Below are 11,197 nucleotides of genomic sequence, written 5' to 3'. Positions count from 1 at the left end.
GTTGGTTTTATATTTGGTAATTGAGCGTAAAAGTCTGTGCAGCGCAGGTTAATAGCTAATAGGATTAGTCTGATCTGTCTCCTGGACATGCATTTAAATAAATAAATAAAACTGATCCTCAAAAAGGCAATTCCAACCGTCGGTGAATCATTGATTGTGTTTATGTTCCGCAGTTTGTTATCTTGACTGCCTTAATGAGAATTTTTAATTGGTGTTATATGAAGGGAAAAAACAAGGAATACGTAGAAAAATGTGTGTGTTTCATCAGAAACAAGCAAGTCAATACCTATTTGATTTGTTTCCGTGTTTGTGTCTGTTTTCTAAAAGGTTCGCCCAATAGAATCGAAGTCGGCTTAAGTGAAGACTACCTTAAGCATATGTGCACCGTTTTACCTGGCTGTTAGACTGCCTGTTCAAACAAGAATGTTTGTATGATTTTATATCACAGAAAACACTTCTGAACATCAGTATAGGTTCAAATGTGTTATTCTCTGACTTTTGTCCCAATTTACCAAACAGTGAAAGTAGTTAACCAGCAGCTCCTGTGTCCTGCCCTAAGCTAACAACTCTGGTGTGGGTCAATGAGCCATTATAAAAGCAGCATAAACTTCAGTTTCCTGTTGAAAAAATGCTGTCTAAAAACAAGAAATGGCCAACCATATTCCTAAAATAGCATACACTTGAGCTGGTGTGTATTAAAAGTACTTAAAACCAATATAACTGGCACAGTACAAAACTAGACAAAAAAAAAATCACTAACTAGGGAAACTTGGATTGATACAGCAACAAAAATGATCAAAATAACCATGTGTTTTCACATCTGTGAATGTACAATGTAGATATTAAAATAATTTAATATTTAAATAAATACTGCTATTATATCTCTAAGCATAGCCACTTCATTTGGGATGTTTTGGATGATTAGGGGTTTAAACGACAGTTAGACTTCGAAGGGTGGGAGGAAATGACATTCAGAGCTTCAAATTACGGAGGGTGGCAATTAAGCGATTGGTATAAAGCCTGCCAGAATTTATTAGGAGAAGAAGAAGAGGAATTGGTGACGTCACTGTAGGTTGTGTGGGCTACACCATCTAATTCCGCACAGTGCTTGACTTTTGTCTCTTCTGAACACTTGGAGGATGAAGCCCCCACTTCAAGAAACCTGAAATGCCCCTTTAATGTCTCAGTTAAACATCATGGAGCATTTTTCCATCGGTAAGAAGAATGTCATAACAAGTGGCAAAGGAGAAAAAGCTTTATTGTATTTTAATGTATTCTGTGGTGCAATCAGAGACAGCGATTGATCTGAACCGATGGAACTACTGTAACGAGGCATTAAGGTGATTAACAATAACATGATTTGAAGGAATCAGTTCCATCCAGTTCATTTACTGGCAACAGCAGATTCCACGGCCCCTCTGTCGATCATCGTATCAAACACACTTCATTTTAGATAAATAAAAGCTGTAATTGTAACTGATACTGAACTGATATTGACTGTGCAACATGCCCGGCCACAAACGTACAGATATTGTTTGTCTTTATCTCTTTCTCTCAGACAATCCCAAAGGAGAAAAAGAGACTTTGAAGAAACACCTCACCTTACAGAAGGTTTGAAGTGGCTGACTACTCGAGACCAACTTGCTCTGTCTTAGATCTGCTTTACCTTTGATCGTGGGAAAGAGGCTCTTATGTTTCCTGTGCCATGTTGAGGCAAAATGACTTTGCTATGCTTGCCCCATAGCTGGCACTTTGAAGACACTGGTCTACTCGCAAGATAAATATAATTTGGGGCTAATTTCCTGAGAGGGGTCCTGTAATTGTCCCAAAAGCACACACAGTGAATCTGCACGTGAATCCACACACATGGGTTTACACAGCTATTCTTCCAAGGACCTTGACTTCCATGCAAACAAAGTATTATCCTGCATAATCTACTACATCCCAACTCACATCTTAGCCCTTAACCCTTTAACACCGAGCGTATCGCAGACGACACGTGTGCACAAGCGCACCTTGCATTAGCGCTAATCAGAAAAGTTCCAGGACATTTTCTGCCTCCTTTATGGTTAAAATAAGCACAAATAAACACCCTGACGGACATTTTGAGGGTGTTTAGGTGTTAAAGAATTAACAGAATCAGGTCCTCAGAAATAAAGTTCTGCCTCATTGGGACTGTGTTTTTGGTCTCCATGACGAGGTCAGTGTTTATGCCAGAAAAGTCCTAAAAAGGAAACAAAAAAATGTCTCCACACACACAAGGAGGGAGAGGGGGGGGAGAGAGAAAGAGAGAGAGATTTCCAGGAACAAAAGAAAGTTCCACTTTCAGGAAAAGGGGTCTCAGACTCCATGTCCAGTGTCTGTGAAAGGCAAACAACAAACAACTGAAAATATACACACCCGCCCCCCTTTTTTTTTACAAACCTGCAGCCCACAGCCACTGTTCTTTCACTGCCCGTAGTCATGGTAACTGAAAGCACACTTAGGTCCTTGGCAGTCTCTATCTGGGCTTTTTAAAAGGTTCAAAAGTCCCAATGGAAAAAAAGGTCAACAACCTTATTCCTGTGACTTGGGTCTGTGCTCCTGTTTTTTCAATCTCAAATTAGGAATATTTAAATTTGAATGAATCTGACCAAGTGCTGACAATCTGCTTCCTCTCTCTTTAGGTGTATTGGAATTGCAACATTGACTCTGACACATTCCTCTGACTCTGTGTTTAACAGTAAACCAGGGTCTGGCCCGGCCCAGCCCGGCCTGGCCCGATGGGGCTGGGGTCTCTATCCAGTTGCTCCTGTGTGCTCAGTCATGGGCAGTGGCTTCCTGTGATGTTTCCTGTCACAGGGGCTTTCAGGGGCAGCTGTAACAACCTTGAGGCAGGAATGTGAGAGATTATCAAAAGGTCTGGGCTCAGACGTGTTTAGACACTTTTATGGTTTGTTATTGTCTAGATTGGTTTCACTGTGGGAAGATGTAATTGTAACTTGCTCACCTTATAGCCGCTGTAGGCAAGATGGATAGAACATATTTAATTGTTGAGTCTATTCCTGAGGTCATTAAAATGATAGTTCAGGCTTACAAAAAAATGTGTGTATGAGGACTTTTTTTTAGGAAATGTCAGGGTACACTAAAAAAAGAATCCAAAACGGTCAGAATGACCCCCCTTGGTAGTTCTAGTGTTAAAGCTCCTACACTACAAGTGTAACTTTTTTAATTGCTTACAATAATAATAAAACATAAATTGTATCAAGCTGCTTGCAGGGATGACACAACAAGTGAAGCCTCTTGATGCTGAATAAACATTTAAGTATCAGGCAAATTATAGTGCGGATACCTTAAATGTTTATCTGTAATGTTTTTAAGATGACTTTATATTTTCAACTTAACTCTTTGCAAAAGTGGCTTTTGCAATTTAAATGTACTTATGACAAAAGTGTTTTGTCCTTGTATGTTGACTAAGTTTTAGTGGCTGTAGCAAGTAAAAAAATAATAAATTGGGAAACTTCATTTTCAAAAGCCATAAACATTTATTGGTATTGTGAGCTAAAACAATACTTAAACCCTAAAGTTAAAACAGTGGAATCATTACCAAGCTAAAGGTAAAGAAAGCTAGAAGTAACTGCTTCATAAGGACATAATATAAGAGCATGAAGAGTCATTATATTTTGCAGATCGAGATCATCAGTGATCCATTACTCTAACCTGCCAGGAAGAAGAGGTTAAGATAATTATCAAATAGATAAACCGAGGTTAAAATGTGTTCTATATATACACAAAGGTTATAGCGTGTTCTATAATGTTTTGAAGAATGCACTGTGCGATTTATATGTGCTTTCTTTTGGTTCTTTTGGAAACTATTATGTCTAAAACACAGATCGGTTTTCGACTATTGATGTCTGGTTCAGTCGGTGGGGAAGCGTGTGGCTTCTGCTCGTCCATTGTGATAGTGGATCGATCAGAGTCGCGTCGTGTGCGTGTCTTTCTTTTCTATCACCCCTTTTACAGGTAAGAACAGAGGTTTAAGCATGGTTAATAATGTTTTTGCATTTTAATGTTATGCAAACCTGCAGAGTAGTAGATATTAGGTGTTTCAATAAGTTTGACATTGGAATTAAGTTGCAGTGGAAGTGAACTTCTACTTAGCATAGCCTGTAGCTTGTAGCATGACTATTGCAGGTGCAGTGGTAGACAATTGTCGCTCTTTTCATGTGCATTGCCTGATAAATTACCAATAACACTAAGGATTGTAATTGTTAACAGATAATGTTTATTGTGCTATGTTAAAAATGCTGTATACATTTATTATTTTAATAATGTCCAATGTGTAATTTAAAGTCGTATTATTTGCTTGAAGACATTCTGACATAATTTAAAGGTCAAGTTTGCTTATTTTTCTGTTTAACTGCTCCTGTGAAGCATTTTGTAAAACTGTGGTCATGTTTATGGAGAAATACATTGAGATAGTGGATGAGCAGAGATCTTTTCTATCACCCCCTTTTACAGGGGTGCAACAAACACATGGCTACTTAATATGCAGCTGCTGCTGCTGCCTGTGTGTTCACTGTTGAATGAAGATGGGCAAGGAAAAACACATGGCAGAAGCACTAAATCGTGGCCGTTAGAGCGCAAATCTTTGGCTGTACTTCTTAAGGAAGTGAGAGGCTTCTGGTCATGCCAACACCGATCTCACTTCTGCTATGCTACCGGACTTTATGTTAACGCGTTAGCATTTAAGCTAGCGGACTTTATGCTAACGCGTTAGCATTTAAGCTAGCGGACTTTATGCTAACGCGTTAGCGTTTAAGCTAGCGGACCTTATGTCATAATAATGATGTTGAAGACATTTGCTTGAGGAAAGATTCTCCAGAGCTGAGTTTTAATTGAACACTAAACTTCCATTGGGGCTGGTAGTAAGGAGTTGTACAGGGGGTGAAGAAAGTGGGAGTAGAAACATCCATATTGTAGGCATATGTACAAATTAGGTCACTAAAGTAGCCTACGACACCCAACCTTAACCCTGTGAATGATTCTGTAGGAGACTAAAGCCTCACTTTAGATGCAGACACATCCTTCATCCTTCTGGATGCTATTTTCTTTGAATTCAAAGTAATTCAATTTGGTTTCCCATCTAACCATGTATTTCGGAATTACTGCTAAAATATGTGCCTAAAACAATTGAATCCTTTTAGGATATAGAGACTATTTTTTTTTTTTATTCTTTTACTTTTGGGTCTGTAAATTTATTTATGAAAATGGCCTTTTGCAATTGTTTTACCTGGAGAGTAAAATGTGTCACAGATGAGGGACAGCAATGGGAAGTTTATTCTAATACAGTGTTGATATGAAAACAGCATCCCAGATAAAGATCTTGAATGATTTACATGATGTGTGAGGTGTGCTTACATATGGACGGCATGCAGGAAGTGAGGTACCTTTAAAATAGCCCAATACTGTATGACGTTACAAAGAAAAGGTCGTCTTGTTTCTTTAATGTGCCTTCAGTCTGGCATAAATCAGATTAGGGATCACATGGCTGAGCATCATCCCACTACAGCCTAATATCACAGACAGTGCTGTCTTTGTGATGCACATTATGTTGTTAACTGAATTAGACAAGACTTTATCTGCAATGAGAGCTGGACCAAATTTCAAACCACTCTATGTAAATCAAACATTTCTAAAGGTTTGAAAATATACTTTTGTTATACGACAAAATAAAGATTACTTTCCCCTTCATATGTAATTGCATTGTTAAATAATTTTTGTATATATAGAAAATGTAGTCTATTGTCGATAAAGCACTTTTCTAAATTCATAATAAATTACAGTGCAAAATATTTATCGTCTTGCATGGCTGTGTTTAAACTCGCTTTAAGTGAAAGTACTTTTTAAGGGGATTTACAGTAGCATTCATAGTTGTGGAGGAAAAGTTAAAAATAAATCCCCCACACTGATGATCAATTATTTTGACCTGCTGTGGGCCTGTGTAATTTTTCTTTGACACAATAGGATGTATACCATACTGAGTATACTTTCCTGTACCTTAAAACAACAGAGTTAAATTACACTAAGAGGACAAGGTGGTTCATTCAGTTTGAAAAAGCTGAATGAATTGCAAAAGAGAGATAAGCAGATCAGAGTAGAGATTAAATTCAAGAGTGGTGCCAACTGTAGAATCTTTTAAGGGGGAGGGGTGCAGATTTACTGTATGTATAGCTATTAAATTAAACAAAAAAATGGATCACTAAAATCTTAAAGGCCACAGACCGGAAGCTCAAATTAACGTTGCTTGTGTGTGTGTATCTGGGCACATCCGGTTGCATACATTCAACCGCAGAAGAAGAAGAACTACTCTCGTTATGTCGGTTGAGAACATAAAAAAATATCAGTTTGCTCTGTCCTGGGTTGTAGTAACCAATGCCAGACACAGACATCAATGAGCAAACAAAAGCTAAGTGGATATTTTTCGTATTTGATGGGAATGCTCCTGCTACATTTCCCAAACATCTCCATGTATGTGGCAACCACTTCACAGAGGATTGTTACACAAACTTCACGCAATTCAAAGCAGGACACAGCACCACACTTCGCCTTAAAAGATGGAGCAGTGCCAACAATACGTGCTGGATTACCTACAGCAGAAGTAAGTATTTCAATACTTGAAACTACTTTTGTGTGCTCGTTCTGCCGTTTAGTATTAGCGATAGCTGGCTACAGGCTAAGCTCGTGTTTCATTTGTGTGTATTTGTCTATCCTATGCCGCTAAACATGACTGTACTGTGGGTGACTATCAGGGAGCACGTAGGTAAGTAGGCTAATCGCTATAGAAATTTGGGAGCTCTTGTTTCATTTGCATGTATGTGTCTCTCTCAATGGTAAACACAACGTTATTCAGGCGATGAACTGATTACAGGCGGTGTAGGAAATGTGTGTTTATTTGCCTGTGTTTATGTTAGAGTAGGGAACAAGTTATAGTAAAATTGACGCAGATTCAGTAAAGGTAATGAAGGAGAAAACCAGTCTTTTCAGCATGATCCATATTATTGTTTTAACCTTTACTATTTTCCATACCAGGATCGTTTTATCCACACGGGCACACAAACAGAAGCTCCAAGTGTGAGAACATGTGCCACTCAACTGTCAATTGGGACCTTAGATAAGCCTGACAACTACAACTGCATGCTGATGTAAACAAGCCTGCTCCTACAACTGCCTACAGACGGCCACTAGCACCTGATGTTTGCCCTTCTTCGACTGACTGACATTAAGTGTTGGCAAATGGTTACTTTTTGCGTTCACCACTGAACGTGGAATTAAATGTACAGTGGGTGACTGTGCCCTCAAGACTCCAGACTTAAAACCAGCAAAGGTCTCCATTTTAGAGGCTGAGAAACTGGACACCAGGTGCAAAAACAGCAAAAAGCAATGCGTATAAAACCCCAACCATATTAGTGTGGATGTGGCCCCGGTGACATTGTCTGATGGGTTTTGGCAGCACTGGTATCAGGTCAGAGGTCTGGCCCTACAACACACTTTATCCCATATTTCCACCTTTAAAGGATCAATTTTCCTTTTTATCCCCGGACCGCTCGCTGACTGGATATTAGTAATTCTCTGCCCTTTAATGGAAGCACATCAGTCCGGCTGCCTTGTTGTAAATTGACTTGTTCGGTCAGTCACACAAGGGCAGGGGGAGCATACTGATCAGATGTGCCTTACTTTAAAAAGGCATGCAGCCTTAGTTAGTGGGAAGACCAGGAATGATCCAGTTCTTCAAAGAACGACATTTCCTTATGACTGAAACAGGGTAAAATAAATAAATGATGCATTAAGAGGCTGCACTCCCTTCACACGGCAGCATGGGAAAACAAAGAAACGGATGGAAGTCGATGTGTTAAAATAAATCACGTTTATTTGAACTGAATGACTGATTACATCTTGAAACTACAAAATCTAAACACTAAATGTTTGGCGAGCCTTGTGGCCCGGTGTCACATAAATAGTACAGACTGTCAGAATCCCTCCCAGCGTCTGAGATTATTTTCTTTTTTTCACCAGAGAAGATTTAAATCATCTCAGGAACTCTACTAAGCCAATCCTCAGATTTTTCTTTTTTTGATTTTTTTTGAAAAGCTCTCTGACAAATGCCAAGGAAAATATGGAACAAGCATAGTCAGTCAGTCAGTCAGTCAATGCCATTGTCATTCTCAAGAGCAGAGCAGGAATTTAACCATTTAATCCCTTTACAAGGAGTGGCTAAACACAACGAGTGACTCAAGGGATTAATGCCAAATCAGAAAACATGCAGGGTTAGATTTGATCCCCCTTTATTGATTTCCCTCTCCTTTACTTTGCTGATTCTGTGATTCCAGTCGAAACCGAGAAGAATTTCAAGGACTTAAAGCGTAACGTTGCAGGTGCGGCGCGATAAGCCAGTGCAAGCGTGATAAACGTGTTACCCATCCTGATTCAGCGCGGCGGCTCCGTACACGTAGAGTCGGGCAGCGGGAGTGGGACGCTCTACGCTAACAGCCAATCCAAAACACTGCATGTTGACAATGAAGTCCGTGTTCTGACAACACGATATCTTGTAACTGTAGACGGCCGGTGTCGGGGACAAACATTGCTTGTGATATTTGACTAAACTTCCTCATTTCCCTGAAATAGCATCATCATTCAGAGGCAACAGATTCAGCTCCGAACAATTTCATCATCAGAGACATGCAGAGAAGTTGTGAACTCCTCGCTCGGGGACCATGAGTCATTCATTTACTCCCAATCGGGGGCCAAAATTCCGCATTTAAAACTACAAACTCCCAAACGAACGGAAAAAAAGGAATTCATTTTTCAGCACCACACACACGCAGAACACTCAATTCTGTCATAACCTTTTCCATTATTTAGCTTCAGCGAGGAGGAGGGAAGCCACCATTCATTTGTATTCGCAGAGACGTTATGGCGTTGACGTGAATGTATTTGTTGTCAATGCGTGTTTGTCGGAGCTCGTAACTACTTGGGAAAAAGTAAGAACCGATGTATTGATCGGTTTAATGTAATGAAATAACTCCACATATGAACATAGTGACACGCAAACAATACTTTGGGAAAAAAACAGATGTAATTAAGAGGTCGACATTTTCACAATTGCACAATCAACTAAATCAAGACATCGGTTGGGAATCTGGAATAACTGACCAATTAAATGACATGAAGATGATCGTAGACCATGGGATTGGAGCGCAGGATACACTTCAGACATATTTGGGAGCGTTCACAACTGAACTTGTTGCTGTCCATCACAAAAGTCAGTTATTAATGTCAGGGTTGAATAGCATCAAAGTTACAAAGAAGAACTCGACTCTCGCTAATTTAACACTGAAAGAGAACTCTCTCTTGATGAAGGGCCCACTTCCTTTTCCACAATTACAGAAAAGACGCTTTACAGAGACGTTTCACGCAGTGTTTGGAGGAGGATTTGCCAAAGACCTGACAGCAGAGGCACAATGTGCTAAATGCCGAAAGAGATGAAGTTTGAGTGTCCAAGTGCCTCCGTTAGTTCTCGTGGCAAAAAAAAAAAAAAGTGATGCTTAATCTCCTGTCAGTTCCACTCAAGCTCGTCTCCCAGGTCTCTGAGCTCTCTCTCATCCATCCATCACCTCAGTGGGAACCAAAGGGAGAAATCCCCAAGGGAATGAGGATCAGAGCAATTTGCGTTCGCGCTAACCTTCATGGCCCAACAATGCCATCGCGACTCTCTCCATTTCACTGCATCACAACTATCTTTCAAGGGAAGCACAACATGCACGGACAGGCAATTACAGTTTTCTGAGGGAAAAGTGCAATCGGCCGTCTTTGACTTCGCTCAAGTTTACAAAGTAGAAATGAGCAAATTCAAAATGCTAATTACAACGCTCCAAACGGGAAGAAGTATTCCTCCCATTACATCTGAGGAAACGTGGGGTTTTTTTTTTCCCCCCAGCTTGCTCAACATCAAACATCTATTTCAACCCTCTTCATAAACATGCGCACGTATGTCCTCAGACCCTCCCCCCCCACACACACACACACACTGTTCAGTCAATCAATCAACGCGAGGGAAGTATGTGACATTTCCAGCACAAAGGCGGTTTTCAATGTGCTTTCAAACGGGCCTGAACAACACGCTGCAGCAGCACAGCATGTGTGCGCTTGTCAGGAGTCACAAGGAGCTGTCGTGTGTTTGCTGACAAGACTGTGCATAGACATCAGGTAATAAGTTGTGCAATTAACCCTAGAGAGTCTAGACAATAACGCGGCCTATCAAAACGAAACAGAGAGCATTACGTCTCTCTGGAGATGCCATGTGAGAGGATATTAACACAACAAAAGGGGGCGTCGATGTGCAAAATAATGCGGCGGCGTTCTGATATTGCGAGGGATGCGGTATTAAAGAGAAACCCGCATGAGAGTCTGCGCGCAGTGACTGACAGTGCCGAACAACAGGGGGGTTGAAGCGGAATTATTTTAGCTTTCATGACGCCAAGCTATTACACAGCCTGCGATTCACAGCTACATCATTTCGGAGCCAGAATAATAATACCTTCAAAGTTGATGCTTGTCCACCATTCAGTAGTTTATTTCCCAAATGTTTAATCCAACTAAGATGAAGAATTAGAGCTGGAAAATCTGCTTATCCCACCACTGAGAGTGATATCCATACGAGCCTGTACAAAATCAGCGCCCGAGGATGGAGCCAAACCATAAACAACCACCTGGATGCTAACTCAATTCACACTCAATTAAATACCAGTCTGGAATACTACTGAGATAATATAAGAGTGGGGGAACAGAGTCGCTGTTATTATTCACACATCCATTATTCGCCATGTTCCTCTTATTTGATCATCTATTGGCAAGCAGCTTTGAATATTTTCTGTTTATGAATTTGGCACTCTTGTGTTTCCTTCAAATGGTAATTACCATGACGGGCGCAAATGGTTTTCCCTGACGGATAACGGGAACGCGGTCTGCTGCTACTTGCATTTGTCCGAGCCATTCCCACTTGTTTGTGCTTGGGTAATGAGGGCAATGAGTCTTGAACACGTTGTATATCAATTAGAACATAAAAGACGGCGGGCATTTATGGCCCCGCCCTTTAACCTCAGGGCGAAAGATCACATTCTTGTTTTTTTTTTTTTTTTTGCATTTAAAAAGAAATGGC

This window comes from Solea senegalensis, linkage group LG10, assembly GCF_019176455.1.
Source record: "Solea senegalensis isolate Sse05_10M linkage group LG10, IFAPA_SoseM_1, whole genome shotgun sequence".
In the NCBI taxonomy this organism is placed as follows: Eukaryota; Metazoa; Chordata; class Actinopteri; order Pleuronectiformes; family Soleidae; genus Solea; species Solea senegalensis.
Note: the sequence above shows the minus strand (reverse complement) of the source record.